The sequence below is a fragment of the Xyrauchen texanus genome, chromosome 17 (genome assembly GCF_025860055.1).
Source record: "Xyrauchen texanus isolate HMW12.3.18 chromosome 17, RBS_HiC_50CHRs, whole genome shotgun sequence".
In the NCBI taxonomy this organism is placed as follows: domain Eukaryota; kingdom Metazoa; phylum Chordata; class Actinopteri; order Cypriniformes; family Catostomidae; genus Xyrauchen; species Xyrauchen texanus.
This window is the reverse complement of record NC_068292.1, coordinates 42,984,023-43,003,992: the sequence shown is the minus strand read 5'-3', so window position 1 is coordinate 43,003,992 and position 19,970 is coordinate 42,984,023. Positions and strand designations below refer to the sequence as shown.

At 39.3% G+C, this 19,970-nt stretch overlaps 1 protein-coding gene across 2 annotated transcripts in view; it reads left to right on the top strand.

The window, feature by feature from the left end:
* Positions 1-8,609: 8,609 nt before the first annotated feature.
* Positions 8,610-19,970, top strand: part of LOC127657745 (leukocyte elastase inhibitor-like) — a 29,361-nt gene continuing 18,000 nt past the window's right edge. The window contains exon 1 of one of the 2 annotated variants that reach the window (XM_052146622.1): positions 8,610-8,695. The gene's annotated coding sequence lies outside the window, so the exon portion shown is untranslated. Of the gene's footprint in view, positions 8,696-15,326; positions 15,345-19,970 lie in introns of those variants that run through there. The other variant, XM_052146623.1, reaches the window with a different exon arrangement.

Genomic DNA, 19,970 nt, shown 5'->3' with positions numbered 1-19,970 from the left:
AACCCTATCCAAACCCAGCCCTGGAAGAATGAAGCAATCATATTTTGTATTTGTAAGGAATATTTTTCCTGCTCATCTACATTTTTGAAAAAAATAAAAAATATCTATGAAGAAAAAAATACCATATCTCACTTTCTTCTTAAAAACGAACAAAACTCTTATTTTAGGATGGCCTATATTGAAGAATGTATACAACAAACCCAAATTGAGAGAATCATCATCATACTGTTCAATATTGTTCTCGGAAGTCTATACTATGTATTTTTTATATTTATCAATGGTGAGATATATATATATGGGAATACAAATATATAATATAGCCTATATTAATATAAAAAAAGTTAAATGTGTGAGCACATTACATTAATTCAGGATGACTTTTATCATGAAAATAAAGTCACATTGCAAAACTCTTAATAATCTTATAAATACAGGCTTTGTTTTCTCTATGCTAAATATGATCTTATTTTTTCTTTTGACTAATGTGAACTGGCCATGTTGGTCATGAGATTCACCCCTTTGTCTTTCATTTAATCATAACAGTATATTAGAATTATTGTCTTAGTAGCCACAGAAACAGATACATTAAACATTGAGAGGTCAAACAACTGTTAAAAATGAAGTTGACTCTCAACCTCCATGTGTTTGTAGAGGAAGGGGTCAGTATCTTTACTTTCATAATTACCATAGAGGCCATTATCAAATATGTATGTATGTATAGAGGTGTCACTTACCTCTGGAAGATATACGGTAGTTCTGCAGATAACTGTTTAATGGAGGGCTTGATTTATAGATTGGTTCACTGTTTATAGGTTAATAGCCTTCATTTATTGACACATAATGGCTCCAAAATGAATTTGGACACTTAAAACGTCAGAATGTTATTGCACTAGATACTAAATATCAAAGCAAGTGTCTTCTGGTCTGATTTTAGCGATATGCCGTCTGATTTTTAGTGGATGTAACTAACGTCTGATAACCACAAAGTGTCTCAAAAGAATGCTTTTGTTTTTCTTTGCATTAAATAACTAAATATAAAAACAATTGTCATTTATTGTAATCATATTCGTACATTTTAAAGTTTGACTTAAGTGTCCAAATACTTTTTGGAACCACTTTGTACTTTTGCCTTAATGTGAATTCAACATTTTCTTGAAATAATTATTCTTTATGACCAGTTTCTTTATTATATGAGTAAGACATGTAGACCTGGCAGATCTCAGAGAACATGCACTGTTGATGTGCTGCATTGAGTTTCACTGGTTTCCATTATTCAGAAGACTATGGCACGATTATTCATGCCTGGAACTAAATCCCCATTCTGTCGCAACCGAATCAACCAATCACGACAACAGCCTGAGAATTACATTACTATGACATGACAAATAAGGCTGAACATTTACACACACACACACACACACACACACACACACCAACCAACCAACCACACACACACCAACCAACCACCCACCCATCCATCCATCCATCCACACACACACACACACACACACACACACACACACACACACACACACACACACACACACAGCACACACCAACCAACCAACCAACACAACACACACACACACACACACACACACACACACACACACACACACCAACCAAACCACACACACACCAACCAACCAACACACACACATCCATCCATCCACACACACACACACACACACACACACACACACACATCACACACAAACACACACACACATTACAGTGTATTACAAATGCATTACATTATATTTGTATTGTACTAAACACATATTTAAGTACATTTTACACACACTACACTTACACCTAACTAACCAAACACACACACACACACCAACCAACCAACACACACCAACCAACCACACACACACACACACACACACACCAACCAACCAACACACACACACCAACCAACCAACACACACACACACACACACACCAACCAACCAACCAACCAACCAACACACACACACACACACACACACACACCAACAAACCAAACCACAAACACACCAACCAACCAACCAACCAACCAACCCACACACACACACACACACCAACCAACCACCTACCCATCCATCCACACACACACCAACCAACCAAACCACAAACACACCAACCAACCAACCAACCAACCCACACACACACACACACACACACACCAACCAACCACCTACCCATCCATCCATCCACACACACACCAACCAAACCACACACACACACACACCAACCAACCAACCAACACACACACACCAACCAACCAAACCACGCACACACCAACCAACCAACACACACACACCAACCAACCAACCACACACACACACACACCAACCAACCAAACCACACAAACACACACACACACAAACCAACCAACCAACACACACAAACACACACACACCAGCCAACCAAACCACACACACACACCAACCAACCAACCAACCACCCACCCGTCCATCCACACACACACACACACCAACCAACCAAACCACACAAACACACACACACACACACAAACCAACCAACCAACACACACACACACACACACACACCAGCCAACCAAACCACACACACACACCAACCAACCAACCAACCACCCACCCGTCCATCCACACACACACACACACACACACACAGACACACACCAACCAACCAACCAACACACACACACACACACACACACACCAACCAACCAACCAACACACACACACACACACACACACACAAGTCAACCAAACCACACACACACACACACCAACCAACCAAACCACACACACACCAACCAACCAACACACACACACACACCAACCAACCAACACACACACACACACACACCAACCAAACCACACACACCAACCAACCAACACACACACACCAACCAACCAACCATCCATCCACACACACACACACACACACACCAACCAACCAACACACACACACACACACACACACACACCAACCAACCAAACCACACACACACCAACCAACCACACACACACACACACACACCAACAAACCAACACACACACACACACCAACCAACCAACACACACACACACCAACCAACCAACCATCCATCCATCCATCCATCCATCTATCTATCTATCTATCTATCTATCTGTCACCATAATGGTGTAGTTATGGTATCTACCAGCAGGGGCTAACAAGAGCATGTAGGTAAACTTTGATCCGTTTGGAAAATCCAATCTTAAAACTGTTTTTGTCTGGTCCAAACTGGTCATTTACTGTCATTAGCAGGTCCAAGTTGGTCTAGATGGCTGATCAGCTGTACTAGATAATCTTAGTCAAGATGATTATTGCTAGCAGACCTCTTTTAACCAGTAACAAACCAGCTAGCATGCTCCAAAAAACAGCTTGACCACCTAAGCCAACAGGGCTTGTTCGAGTTATGCAGGCCAACAGAAGCTGCTAACTGTTTCAAGACTACATGGTTGTTAAGGGATTCATGTTTTGGCTGATGTTTGGGGGGTACAATGGTATACAAATGGTATATACGTGCAGTATATAATTGACCAGGCCCTTCATTTTTCTTTTATTTGTGCCCGAGATCTCCCATGCATGCATATCGGGTTCATTGGGGCTCCAGTATTCCCTGTCTTACTTTGCACAAGTTGCTTACTTCATGTGGAAGTCCAAGGAGTATGGCTTCGTCGCTGTACCTGTTGTTTCTGGAGGCTTCTTATAAAACGTTACCAGTTGTAGACGTTTGGTACAGAGATATTTATGGGATTGGCTAAGAAGACAGTAATGACATATGTTGGGACTCAATATGCGCTAACCTCAAACATGTCTCTAAAAACCATAATCATCCATTGGTCCATTTCAAGACGATCCATAGGATGTATCTCACTCCCAGGAAGCATTATTCAGTGAAGCTTTCCTTCTACATGTAACTTTTGCTCAAGTGGGTGCATACATGCATATGTTTTGGGATAAAATATATATTTAAAATATGCTGCAAAAAAATCTACAGAAAAACTTAAGCAAAGTCATCAGAATTGCGAACAAAATCATATTTTCCTTTGTTATATTACCGTTTTTTTTTTGGTACTCTCTGACAATTTCACTCGTATTTCAATTTTTGTACACTGACGCAGTGTTTTTCTTTGCTTTTGTTTACCAAGATCTGTGTTTGGTTTTCCAAAACTTGAGAGTAGAGTTTCATGTAAATCAGGGGGTGTTTTGCATCCCCATTGGTCCACTAGTTCTTGATCGACAGCTCCTCCTCTAGCCACTCATTCGAAGAGGTGACATCACTCCTATGCGACTGAAGGCAGCTGCTCAATCGCACAATGGTAGATGACGGTGGTGGGACTTATCTCTAAAAGGCAGAGTGTTACTTGCCAAGACTGAAGGGATACATACCCAGCTCTCTCTTTACACCTTAACAGTAAAATTTGCAAAGATATTGATAGAATGCTTTTTGACTTCATCTGGAAAAATCGTACACATTATATCAAAAGAAGTGTCGTTAAGAATAATTATGAATCTGGTGGGCTCAACTTTTTGGACTTCAATACTCTAAACAATAAGATTAATTGGGCCAAGTATTTTCTTAAAAACCCTGTCTCGATTTGGAATTTTATTCCGCATTATATATTCTCTCGCTTTGGTGGTCTGAGCTTTATTTTGAACTGTAACTACAATGTGGACAAACTCCCTGTAAAACTGTCCAATTTTCACAAGTAGGTCCTTTTAGCATGGTCCCCCATTTATAAGCATAATTGGGTACTCAATCAGATTCTGCTGGTGGGCCAGCTATTTGATGAAGGGGCGACTTTTCTCTTATAGAGAGTTTTTAATAACATATAATATTCCAGTTACGCCAAGAGAATTTGCACTCCATCAGGCACAATCATGCTTTTTAGAAATACTGGCAGACCTCCGCCTACTTCTGGAGTGGTGGTGGAGTAGTGGTCTAAACCACATAACTAGTAAACTGGTAATCAGAAGGTTGCTGGTTCGATCCCCACGGCCACCACCATTGTGTCCTTGAGCAAGGCACTTAACTCCAGGTTGCTCCGGGGGGATTGTCCCTGTAATAAGGGCTCTGTAAGTCACTTTGGATAAAAGCGTCTGCCAAATGCATAAATGTAAATGTAATGTACTTCTGTCTCCCTCCCCGATGTGGCTGAATCACCAGTTGGAAAAATCAGTTTTTCTCAACTTCCTCGAAAGAATAAGAACATTCGTGCTTTGTTTCAGAAAGAAATTGTCTCTATTCCAAATGTTATTTTTTATTGGAACAGATTTGTAAATGACATTGATTGGAAAAAAGTTTGGATGATTCATCACAGATACCTGATAATAAACAAGGTGAAGGAAGTGTCGTTCAGAATGATTCACAGATACTACCCTGCTAATCATTACATGGTTAAACAAAGAGACATCAATACAAACTGTTCTTTTTGTGAAGTCCACCCAGAAACTGTTTTGCACCTCTTTTGGTATTGCTCGCACACCAGGACATTTTGGCAAAACTTCAGCAGATTCATCATTGACCATATTTATAAAACTTTGCCTTATTTTGGGATAATGTTGTATTTTGCTTTTATAGAAGGCAAAGTAAAGAAAAGATGTACTTCATTATACATTTATTAATTCTGTTGGTAAAATTTCACATTCATAAATGTAAATTCAGCACTAAAAAAACCTAATTTTGTACTTTTTCTCCATGAAGTTGTACATTATATTAATTTGATTTCTGGCTCCAACAGCAAAAAGGCATATGCTCCTCCTCCTCGTTATAATGACCTATAAGCTTACCCTGGCAAAACTCTATTGTATTTTGTCAACATATTATGTTTGTATGTTGTTATGTATACTTTGATAAGTCACTTGTAATTTGTATCCTTTTTTTGGCAATAAAGATGACTTAAAAAAATAAATAAAAAAAGATGAAATGGTTAACAGCGAGTTGGCAAATCGTGGCAGTGTTGTCAATTTAGCGACTTTGTCTCTAGATTTAGCGACCTTTAACCCCCTATACGAGTAAAAGAGCCATCTAGCGACAAATTATCGGCTTTTGTTGTCAGCTTTAGCGACATTCTCCCACATCTGGTGACACAAAAGCATCAGCTCTGTCGTGAGTGTTGTCTCATTTTTCTTGGTGTTCTAGCGCCCCCTGTGTTTCAAGTAAAATGACTGACCTGCATTTTTTGATTTGATTTATTTTGGATTTGACAGACAACATAATCCAAAGGATAACATGTTAAAGTGTAAACACTTATTTCCAACATGGTCCTTGTTGTTAGAACATTTAACACAAAACGAATACCTATTGCAAGACAAATACAAAAACATTTAGCACAAAATCATCCAAAGTTCAAAAACATTCTAAAATCATAAATCACATAAAATAATCAGTCTACTCTAATTAAAAAGATTGGCTACTCTATTCCATAAAAAAGCCTTAACCTGATGTTTAAAAGCCCCTCTAGTATTTACATTTTTGAGGGAAAGCGGTAAATTATTCCACAATATTATACCTGTATAAAAAAAAAGAACTTCTGGCTGCATTATTCACTCTGGGCACTTTACAAGAACGGACACTGGCCCTAGTATTATGATTGTGCTGTGAATTAACCATTTTTATCTGAGAGTATAAATATTTGGGAGCAGAGCCATTAATGACATTATACATATGATTCAACTTTAACTGCTCCACTCTAACATGTACTGGCAGCAGTCCTACACTTTTAAAAGCATCTCTACCAATATGGGTCCGGGGGGGGTGCATTTAACAGGTAGCGGATAACATTATTTTGCATCACTTGCAGTCTGTTTTAAAGTTTAACTGATGGGTCATTCCACGAAATCGGTGCCTTTTCAACTTAAAAAATTTGGAAAATATAATTGTTTCAAACTGATTTTTTTCAATACCCATTGAATGAAGACATCTTAACATGACAAGAAATTGTGTTGGGCCATCTCAAGCCGTTGCTTCTCGGCTGCAGATATTGGCATGTTACTAACAAATGTAAAAGTGTATAGCAAATTAAAATATGTTAATGTTAATTCTATGCAAATAAGACATAAAAAAGTAAGGAGCATAAGTATACAAATAAAAAAAACACATGCATAAACAAACAATGGTAACTAAGCATGTCGATGCTCATATGCTGCTGACTCAAATGTCGCTGCTTTTAGCTCAAGAACACACAAAATAACCTTTATAAATGTCTATATCCCTTAGTTGTTGTCCTAATCCTTAAATTGCATTTTAATGTTTTCCCCTGCAAATAACAAATACACCATCTATGACTGAGTTATGAAGCTGGGGTAGAATCAATGCTCCCTATTGCTCTGGGATAGTAACAGGACTGATGGTAACAGGACTGATGATTTGATGCTAATATGCAAATTTCTAGCTAACAGGTCAATGTCAGAAAGGCACATGGTATGTAATCTGAAAGGTTATTACTTCTAGATATTGATAATTTTAGGATTAATAAATAATTGTTTATATGTACACTTTAAAAAATGGTAACAGGACTGATGTTGTATGCCGACCCCTCTCTAACAACCCTGATAAAACATGAAAAATAGGACAATTAAGAAGAGAGAAATGTACCCTTGCTTACACTGTGGAATCCACTTCATCTAAATGATGTCACTTCCTTGAAACAATGTCACTTCTGGTTTGTACCATTATTTTATAGGGGGTTTTTGGTGATAGTAACAGGACTGATATGAAATTAGGGGACAATGATAAAATGACTTATATTTCTAAGAAAATATATCTATTTATGTCAAAACCATTGCTTAACAATGAGATTACACTTAAGACAATATAAAACTGTGAAAATTTTATAATTTTACCAACATTGTACAAATTAGAAGTCCTGTTGAAAAAGAACAACCATAGCGAGGGACAGGCTAAAATCCTTACCCATAGCATGTAATATGTGATTTTAATTATTTAAAATGATATGTTATTGGCTTTTACTTGGTCTTATATTTATGCATATGATCTATAGTAACATTAAGTTTTTTTAAATTACAAATTTATTTGTTGTTAAAGCAACTTTAGAACTGATAATTTGTTAGGGACGCAAAAGGCACCGATTTCACGGAATCATCCTGATAATCCACAGTACCAAGCAGAACATGCATAATCGAAATGACATTGAATCAATGATACAACCAGTAATTTCTTGAAAGAAAAATCTAAATGCCTTGTTCTGCGATACAAGAATTTCAATTTACCTGCACACTTGGATAGTATTTTGTCAGCAATGGATTTACAAGTTAATGACTGCTCTAATGTTAACCCCAAGTATGTAACACTTTTCTGAGACAGTATTTCAGTGCCATTGCATGTGACCTTAAGTACATTTGTTTTAGACAACTTCCTTTTTGTTCCAAATAAAATTGACTCAGTTTTTCCCAGATGTATTAAAAGCCTGTTGTCAATAACCCACTTGCTAACACTATTTAATTCATTACCGAGAGTCTTCTCAGTCTCGCTGATATCATCCCCAGAGACCAACAATGCAGTGTCATCAGCATATAAAAGCAGCTTACATTTCACTGCAGCTGGCATATCATTGATATAAACTAAAAATAGAATGGGGCCAAGGATTGAACCTTGAGGCACCCCACAAGTAATATCCTGAGGATCTGATATGGTCCCCTCAACATCACAAACTTGAGTTCTTCCAGTGAGGTAAGAGGTGAACCATTTCACAGCAGTATTTCTGAAGCCTATACTTTGTAGCTTTGATAGTAATATTGCATGGTTTACAGTATCAAAGGCTTTTTGCAAATCAAGAAGTAGCATGCCCACCATAGGCGGAGCGTGTGTAAGGCTGGGGAAGGCTTAGCCTTCCCCTGGCCACGGACTTGAGACTAGCAATATACTATTCGAGAGTGAAAATGTATCCCTCAAAAGCAGCCTGCCTGCTACTACTAGTTGCTTTTATAGAGAAAAGCTGCCCATAATTGCTGGTCTAGGATCAGTTTCCTCCACTCCAAAACCAAATGATAAGCGCGGCTGAGCTGGCTCAGCTGTGGTCTGTGGAAAGCGTAAATTGCATGCGGTGCGCACGCGCAGAGATAATTCATGTATGCTGGATTTTTTTCTTTCAATAAACAATTTTTAAATAAATGAAAGCAATATAATTCATAAATTACAATGTTTTTATTAAATTGTGATCACTTTAAACACAAATTCATTCATTTAAAAAAAAATGTTAATGACACCCATAACCGCACTCGCCTAAAACCGCGGGTTTATGCTTTAGAGAAAAAAATAAGTGATTTAGGCTATAGGCTAATTTTGAGCTGGCATCCAATTTAGTTGACATAATGGACATAAGAACATTTTTCAAGAAGAAGACTTTAAGCTGCAACGATCTAAACAACAGCCCTTATGAGTCAGCTGCATATTGAGAGTGACATAACCACAAAACTAAATAACGAGGACATCATCAACGCATATGATGCCAGGTCTAAACGCAGGATTTTGCTGCATTAGGTAAGGCAGTGTTTATTTATATTGGCTGATTATTATTTAGTACTGATTGCTTTTTTGCTAAAACATTTTTTTTGCTAACAGTTTGTAAACGTAGTCGCGTTAATAACAAATTAGTTAACGGGAGCGTTTATACTGGGACGTTTAAGTTGTTGCTAGGCGACACGTTGATTAAAACCTACAAAAATCGATTTAAATGCATCAAGGGGAAGCGCACATCTTAGCCTTGCCCTGGAGTTGGCTCACCCTCCGCCTATGATGCCCACATACTTTTCTTTATCAAAGTTTTGTCGAATATAATCACATAAATGAATAAGACAGGTTTCAGTAGAGTATGCTGCTCTAAATCCCGACTGAAGTCCATACAGTAGATTTTGTTTGACAAGATACTCTTCCACCTGCTCATACACCAGACGCTCAAACACCTTTGATACTGCTGACAGAATTGATACAGGCCTATAATTACCAACATCTGATCTACTATTTTTCTTAAAAAGGGGGACTACCCTAGCCCTTTTCATATCACTTGGAAAGATTCCCTGACTTAAAGACAAATTTATTATATGGGTGAGTACCCTAGAAATTACATTGGCACTATCGCTCAAAAATCTGGATGGAATAAGGTCCTGTCCAGTAGCTTTGTTAGTTGACAATGTGGATAGACACAATCTCACCCTCTCCTCTGAGACAGGGCCAATCTCAAAAGCATCAGGAGTAACATGTTTGTTTTTATAAAAGGAATTTACAAACGATGGGCCATATCTACCTGACACACTCGGCAACTTATCAACCAGACTGGCAGCAACTGTTGTAAAAAAGGTATTAAAAACACAAGCAACCTGCTGTTTGTCAGAAATCATTTTATCCTCAATAACTAAACTAATATTACCAGACTTAGATTTAGATTTTTCTTTAACGCCCATATCACTAAGAACTTTCCATAGCTTTTTAGGCTGATGTGAGTTTGCCGTAATAGCATCGGCATAAAATTCAGACTTTGTTTTCTGTACCTTATAACTAGTCTGATTGCGAAAATATATATATTTATTGTAATCACCAGACAAAGTTGACCTCTTAAACTTTCTGAACCATTTATCACGTTGTCTAATGAGATCCAGAATGTCAGAAGTCATCCAAATTGCACTTCTCTGTTTAATTCTGGTCTCCTTCATTGGTGCAACATTATCAAGAGCAGCTAAAAAGTGCTGTTTAAACAAAGACCAAGCCCCATCAACATCATTGCTTCCTAAAACATCTGACCAATCCCTCCTGGAAAGCCTTTCTTTAAAATCCTCAGTTTGTATAATGTTTTGTGCATCTGTACCTAATTAAACTATGGTTACCAGTCTTCAATTGTGATTTAGATATTTTGCGAGTGCAAAAAGTGACATTATGATCACTCAAAGCAATATCAAGGACCCCTGATTGAGAAATATTTTCACGTTCTGAAACTAATAGGGTTTGACTGTTGACAGACACTCTAGTAGGTTCAGTAATTAACTGTTGTAGGCCAGACACCTTACAAAAAGTTGAAAGAGATTCTTTCAAACTACTAGTATGAGGCTGTAGTACATTTGTGTTAAAATCACCCATCCTATTCGATGTGCAATCGAATGACCAACGAGCTTTTAATTTCATGATAAACCTTATGATCTTATTGGGTAAGTTTCATATACACAAAAGCAAAAAGTAACTACATGTAGCCAGGCCCGTATTAAGAATCCAGAGGCTCCTGGGCACAATGTCTTATAGCCCCCCCGCCCCCCACAAGGGCAGGTAAGACACCTGATAAATCCAGCTAGACTCTGCCTCCTCCGGTCCCTGGTTAGCTTGCTCGTCATCTTCCACAAATCTTTCACCCTGATTCTCCTCCTGGCTCCGTTTGAGGAACGAGTGAATAGATGGCACATGTCTTAATAAAGACGCCTCCCTCTCATCTTTTTCTCTTTTTCGTTTGTGTCACTCATTTTAAACTCTCTACGATGACTACTCCAACAGTCGGCTCGATTCAGCTCTGGGTTATTTGAAGACAGAGCGGGCTTTTATTGGTTAAGTGTCATTATCTGAAGGCAGCGGCTATTTGCACTAATTGAAAATAGCGACAATTTCTTAGCGATATGCTATTTACACTAATTGACGTTAGCGGCATTTTCTTAGCGATATGCTATTTACACTAATTGACGTTAGCGGCATTTTCTTAGCGATATGCTATTTACACTATGTGACAGTAGTGGCATTTTCTTAGCAATATGCTACTTACACTATGTGACGATAGCGCCATTTTCTTAGCGATATGCTATTTACACTATGTGACAGTAGCGGCATTTTCTTAGCGATATGCTATTTACACTATGTGACAGTAGTGGGGTGATTCCGTGAAATCGGTGCCTTTTGCGTCCCTAACAAATTATCAGTTCTAAAGTTGCTTTAACAACAAATAAATTTGTAATTTAAAAAACTTTATGTTACTATAGATCATATGCATAAATATAAGACCAAGTAAAAACCAATAAAATATCATTTTAAATAATTAAAATCACATATTACATGCTATGGGTAAGGATTTTAGCCTGTCCCTCGCTATGGTTGTTCTTGTTCAACAGGACTTCTAATTTGTACAATGTTGGTAAAATTATAAAATGTTCACAGTTTTATATTGTCTTAAGTGTAATCTCATTGTTAAGCAATGGTTTTGACATAAATAGTTTTATTTTCTTAGAAATATAAGTCATTTTATCATTGTCCCCTAATTTCATATCAGTCCTGTTACTATCACCAAAAACCCCCTATAAAATAATGGTACAAACCAGAAGTGACATTGTTTCAAGGAAGTGACATCATTTAGATGAAGTGGATTCCACAGTGTAAGCAAGGGTACATTTCTCTCTTCTTAATTGTCCTATTTTTCATGTTTTATCAGGGTTGTTAGAGAGGGGTCAGCATACAACATCAGTCCTGTTACCGTTTTTTAAAGTGTACATATAAACCATTATTTATTAATCCTAATATTATCAATATCTAGAAGTAATAACCTTTCAGATTACATACCATGTGCCTTTCTGACATTGACCTGTTATCTAGAAATTAGCATATTAGCATCAAATCATCAGTCCTGTTACCATCAGTCCTGTTACTATCCCAGAGCAATAGGGAGCATTGATTCTAGCCCAGCTTCATAACTCAGTCATAGATGGTGTATTTGTTATTTGCAGGGAAAACATTAAAATGCAATTTAAGGATTAGGACAACAACTAAGGGATATAGACATTTATAAAGGTTATTTTGTGTGTTATTGAGCTAAAAGCAGCGACATTTGAGTCAGCAGCATATGAGCATCAACATGCTTAGTTACCATTGTTTGTTTATGCATGTGTTTTTTTTTTTATTTGTATATTTATGCTCCTTACTTTTTTATGTCTTATTTGCATAGAATTAACATATTTTAATTTGCTATACACTTTTACATTCAGTCCTGTTACTGTCATTCATTTGATATTTTAAAAGAAAAATGACATTTGACAGTCAAACAGATCTTACCATAGTAACCTGCACTATATTGCATTTTGGACAAGACCCTTTTTTAAATAAATATCTTGTCAAAGTATACATATTTCTTCAAATAGGACATTTTCAGTAATCTGAATGGCAATTATGATATAAAACAGAATTGTTTTAAATATGACATAATCTGAATGAAAAGAGGGACCAAAATACTACTTATATATGTGCAAATTGTTGCATATTTGTAATTGGAAGTATTATATATAGTAACAGTTTAGTCAGTAGAAGGACTGAGGAAAATATCAAAACATGAAATAAATAAACAGTCATAAAATAATAAATGGCATAGCTTGAGATGGCCCAACACAATTTCTTGTCATGTTAAGATGTCTTCATTCAATGGGTATTGAAAAAAATCAGTTTGAAACAATTATATTTTCCAAATTTTTTAAGTTGAAAAGGCACCGATTTCGTGGAATGACCCAGTGGCATTTTCTTAGCTATATGCTATTTACACTATGTGACGGTAGCGCCATTTTCTTAGCGATATGCTATTTACACTATGTGACAGTAGTGGCATTTTCTTAGCTATATGCTATTTACACTATGTGACGGTAGCGCCATTTTCTTAGCGATATGCTATTTACACTAAGTGACCGTAGCAGCATTTTCTTAGCGATATGCTATTTACACTATGTGACAGTAGTGGCATTTTCTTAGCAATATGCTACTTACACTATGTGACGATAGCGCCATTTTCTTAGCGATATGCTATTTACACTATGTGACAGTAGCGGCATTTTCTTAGCAATATGCTACTTACACTATGTGACGATAAGCCCATTTTCTTAGCGATATGCTATTTACACTATGTGACAGTAGCGGCATTTTCTTAGCAATATGCTACTTACACTATGTGACGATAGCGCCATTTTCTTAGCGATATGCTATTTACACTATGTGACAGTAGCGGCATTTTCTTAGCAATATGCTACTTACACTATGTGACGATAGCGCCATTTTCTTAGCGATATGCTATTTACACTATGTGACAGTAGTGGCATTTTCTTAGCAATATGCTACTTACACTATGTGACGATAGCGCCATTTTCTTAGCGATATGCTATTTACACTATGTGACAGTAGCGGCATTTTCTTAGCGATATGTTATTTACACTATGTGACAGTAGTGGCATTTTCTTAGCTATATGCTATTTACACTATGTGACGGTAGCGCCATTTTCTTAGCGATATGCTATTTACACTATGTGACAGTAGTGGCATTTTCTTAGCGATATGCTATTTACACTAAGTGACAGTAGCGGCATTTTCTTAGCGATATGCTATTTACACTATGTGACAGTAGTGGCATTTTCTTAGCTATATGCTATTTACACTATGTGACAGTAGCGGCATTTTCTTAGCAATATGCTACTTACACTATGTGACGATAGCGCCATTTTCTTAGCGATATGATATTTACACTAAGTGACGGTAGCGGCATTTTCTTAGCGATATGCTATTTACACTAAGTGACGGTAGCGGCATTTTCTCGGGTCGAACACGCCAAAAGTTACTTTCAAGAACCACATGCCCTACTGCATATGCCAATGTATATAGAGTTACGCACAAACGATTTAATATTGTTTGGCACAATCAGACATTGCCCTCAGTTATCAGCAACGCAAAATCAGTCCCTCTGCCCATAATGCCCATTGGATAATCCGGCCCAGCATGTAGCTGTGCCAATGATGCCAACGCAGGATCAGTACATAACGGCACATTCAGCAACATGGAAAAGAGGATCAATTTGGGTTCTGAACTCGTGACTAAATTGTGATCATAGGATTTATGTTTAAATGCTTGAAAATAGTTTTGTGTCAACATAATTTCTTTACAAAACTAAACATTTTAATTGAAATGGAGTGTGAAGGAAAAGCAGTCAAGTGTCCAGCATTCAAGACTGTTTAAAAAGCACCAAGATAAAGCACCTTATCTTATAATATAGATTAAAGGACTTATCTATTATTCTATAATGTGGAAAACAATAAACAGTAATCATGAAGAATGAGCAGGTGCATCCAAACCATTGACTGTAATGGTGCGTTTACAGACAACGCGAAGAACATTTTCACCACGCATTGTCCGGATGTCACTGACGCACTGACGTAGTAGCAGAAGACATCTGGAAACATTGATGGAGAAATTGTTGTAGCGGCGCGTGGGCACCCCGGAATTGTGACGACAACGCAATTGTATGACAAAACGTCATACATGTACAGAGACCGGACGAAAAAAGACATCGCTTTGAGGAAAGTGAGTGAGGAAGTTGGACTACCTGGTAAGTTCTGAAAATCTGCGCGTCTACTTTATTTCAGCTATTGGACGTACTTAACTATGAAACAAGTCAAATCAAATCACTTTATTGTCACACTACCATGTACACAAGTGCAACAGTAGGTGAAATTCTTGTGTGCAGTTCCGAGCAACATAGCAGTCATGACAGTGACGAGACATATACCAATTACAGTAAACAACATACTTACACAAAACAATTTACATATCAAATGTACACATACTTACACAAAACAATTTACAAATCAGATGTACACATACTTACACAACACAATAATTATATACAATGCAGAATATAGAACAGAATATACAATACAATACAATAAGTGGGAGTATATGAAATATATATGTGTATATATATATATATATAGCAGTTGTATTGAGGAGAATATGTTGACATATTAGTCATATAAGTCGTAGAAGCCCCACTTCCTGTCTTTTTCCGGAAGTGAAATACCTCCGGAAGTGAGTACCTTGGTAACTGGCAGTTATGTTGATTTTGGAGTTTCAAAATGTAGGAACCCATTCACTTGCATTGTATGGACCTACAGAGCTGAGATACTTTTCTAAAAATATTAATTTGAGTTCAGCAGAAGTAAGAAGGTCATACACATATTGGATGCCAGGAGGGTGAGTAAACGATGAGAGAATTTAAATTTTTGGATGAACTATCCCTTTAAGATTTGGTCAGATTTTATTTCAGCATGGACTGTCAATGTATGCCAAAATATTGTTTGTATTATTTCTTTTTTATTATGTCTTTTTGGACTGTAAAGGAGGTTTTGAGTTCTTAAAATTACAATAGGCCTATGTTTTTACAGTATAGTGCATACTGTATAACTCAAGGAACATTTAAGAATGGTTTCATGTGGCCATGGTGTGTTTTTCCTGTAATTTTGAGCCCTTTTAATACCTGTCAGACATGGCTTTCTCATTACCTCATTTTGCAGTTGATTCGTTTGCTGGTTAGAACCAGTTAGAATTTCTTCGGGTTGGACCTTTTGGCTTGTTTCACAGTTATGACTAAGTAAATATCCTCAGATATGAGAAAGCAAGCACACCCAGTGCAAGTGTTTGTGCTCCCACTGTAGGGTCATTGTTGCCAACTTAGCGACTTTGTCGCTATTTTTAGCGACTTTTCAGACCACTTTAGCGACATTTTTTCAAAAAAGCGACTAGCGACAAATCTAGCGACTTTTTGGACAAACCTTAGCAACTTTCCAAATTCTAAATATCGCCAGTACTGCAAGCGTGAGGTCTTACTTCCCCGCGGCGTCTGCTCTGTTCAGTGAGCGGCTGTGAGGAGCAGCACATTCCGTTGACTGCACGCCAGCGGACATAGACATGAATGAGCTGCGCATGTGCACGCTGTGTTAGCAGGAACCAATCAGTGATCATATAGCAGCTGCCTTCTCCTTTGTTTTAATTCAAAACATTTAATTTGACTGTTTTTTTCTTGGCATGCGCTTATATTCACTATTAATCAGAGTTTTAACGTTATTATAAACTGAAGTAGGCTACAGTACCGACAAATTAGGCAGAATGCAAATACGACGCGATGACGTCATTAATATGCTAATGACGCATGACGTCATCTGGCGACATTTAGCTACTTTTCGAGCAGGCTTTAGCTACTTTCCATTGAAAATAGTTGGCAACACTGTGTAGGGTATCTCGGTTCAGGTTTGGGGAATGTATAACTAATATTGATGATTGTAATCAATGATTAATCATACGGTTTGAACTAGATAACAATACATTCTAAATTGCCCCGAAAACAGGGGTTATATGGCCCAAAAGTCTGCTTCAGATATATATAGATAATTAAACACAACGAATTATAATTAATTTTAACTTTAACGCATTTGAATTTAGATGAAATGATACTTGCACAATGGACCTTTGTGTCGCTGAACAAGACTGCGTGTTTATTTTGTCCTCGTGGCGTCCGTAAAATGGAGGATTTCTCTTGGTGTTTCCCGAGCGTGGATCGCTCGCGGGAAGTTCGAAGCATCTTAGGAGGACCGGTTGTTGTTGCTGAGAGAGAGTCCTTTCACCCGGAGGGTATCGGACTGCTCTAGAAACGTAAAGTGTTGAGCTTTGTCCGAAGACAAATAAAAGACTGAGATAAACGCCAAATAAAATAAAAGACATGTCTGACGAAAGTAATACAAAGAAAAAGCAAGAGAGCTTGGAAAAGAGAGCTTGTGAAGGGGTAATATTCGCGGTCAAACCCGCGCGAGCAATGTGAGGCAAAACATTTCTTCGCGTTGTATGTGAACGCACCATTAGTGTTTGACACGTACTTCCTTTCACTGATTGGATTGAACATGGCTACTTACAAGCAGCAACATGTTGTCATAAGGTTTACATACATCAAATTAATCTAGTTTGACAGCTCTATAATCATAAGTACTTTTGAACCTGATCGCAAACTCTGACGCATCACTCATTAAAGATTTCAACATTTGCATTTACAGTCGTGTAAAGAACTAAAGAGTATGCAAATTCTCAGAAGGCTGTCAACAAGTCTCAAGGAAGTATTTAACTCTAAAATATAAGTGGGACAAATATTACACAATATAATGTATTGGGCATCCAAGTCTTGTGGTTAGAATTTCTCATGCTATGTTTTATATTCAAAGGACATTTGTATTTACACCCTACATTTATATACAGTAGGTTCTCTTTCATCATCTCGTGTTCGAGATCCACCTATGGGAAGGGCATCCGTACCTGACCTCTGCAGAAGCATCCAATTGCACCAAGTCTGGCTAGACAGACAGAAGTGCGTGTCCTATGCTCGGTAAGGTCCCGCCCCTTACCTAAGGGCATATAACAATCTGCACGCGCTGCTGCTCCTCAGTTGACATTACGCTTCTCGCGACCTCTGTTTTGTACTCAGCTCGGTTGAAATTAGAGTTTTTCACTCACCCGTCTACAGGAGGATACATCGCACAGATCAGCCTCCGCCTGACGTGATTAACCTTTTTTCAGCCAACTTAGCTGTTTATTGTTTATTGCAAGCCGCCCAAGCTCGCTCTAAACTACCACCAGGCTGCCCGCCTTTTCTCTCTCCTGCTCCACGCAAGGATTTTTCGGAGTTTTCGAACATTTATGGCATTTTCTAAGCCTACGGCCTCCTCTGGGGGCAGCCTATCGCGTGCCTGCCCAGCCGCGTGCGGTGCCCTCATCGCAGCCAAGGATTCCCATCCTTTATGTGTTGTGTGCATGGGTCTCAAACATGCGGAGGAGGCTCTAGAGTTTCCGGAAAACTGTAGCCACTGCCTGGCCTTGCCTAAAAACTCCGCCGCCGGAGGCTCAAGGTCGCCGCTACCCAGTGCACCGACCTCGAACTCTCCGACTCCGATGGGGGTAACGGTGATGACGACGCGCTCCTGGTTTCCTCCCGGGCGCGCCTCGCTCAGCTGGGCTGATCAACACAACCCGGAATTTCCTGAGGAGATTCTCTCAGTGGACCCCTCGTTCGCCAATGAGCCGGCTGGTTCTGGTGACTACGACGATCGCGGGCCTTCTTGAAGGTTCGGAGGACGAGGATGCCATCCCGTCTTCTGTGACTCAGGCTAACGCCCCTGCAGCCCTCACCCAGTCTGTCCTCATCGAGGTTTGTGAGCGGCGGCCGCTCGCCTCAATATCGAATGGCCAGCTTTACAAAGTGCCACTGACCAAGAGAGGGACGTGTATGACGGGAAACTCCTGGGACCTCCTCCAGGCTCGAGAAAACAACTTCTCCCGTCCTTCCTGCATCGCTAAAGCATATGAGGTACTTTTGGGGGACCCGCTGGACCTAAAACACGGTCTCGCGGGCCTTGAAGTAAAGGACATGACGGCCCTTGGGATGGGTGACCCCCGCCATCGAGCCCTCTGTCGCCAGACACCTTAATCCATCTCAAGGTGGTCTACTTGCCCCCCAAACCTGTTCTCCCGAACAAAATGGACCGGTTTTCTGCCTCTATACACCAGGCCTCTTACAAAGCCTCGGCCTTGGCCGTCAGAGCCCTCAATGTCTCCTCTCTTCTGTCTGCATACCAGGCTGAACTCCTGGTCGATATGGGGCAACAATTGGAAAAGGGACCCCACACCCTCTCTGTGGAAGGAGATTGTTACGGTGAATGACCTTGTTCTCCGTAATGCCCGGTCAGGCCGTCCAAGCCTCGCGGGCGCTCTATGGCGTTCTCAGTGGCTGGAGAACGTGCTCTTTGGCTTAACTTGTCGGGCCTCCCTGACAGTGAGAACGGCGCATTGTGGGTGCTCCTGTAGAGCCTGGCCAGGCTCTATTTGGCCCTGCCGTCGCTTTAATGCAACAGCGTTGCGACGACAAGAGGAAGGAGGACGGCGCTAAAATTATGCCTCCCGAGGAGAGCTGCACCGCGCCAGGCACCACCACGCGACCACCCAACCCTCCTGCTTCGGGCGTCCTTTCCATTACCCGGTAAGGCAAAGCCTCGGAATAAGCCACCTCATCAGCAGGGTAACCCGCCTTCTGCTAAGCCTTGGGGTAGAATGTCTTTCAGCGGCTGCGCCAAGAAACCCCCCACTCTACCCCTCCGATTCTAAACGGAGCGGCCGGCCTGATCCATGGCCTCAGGGG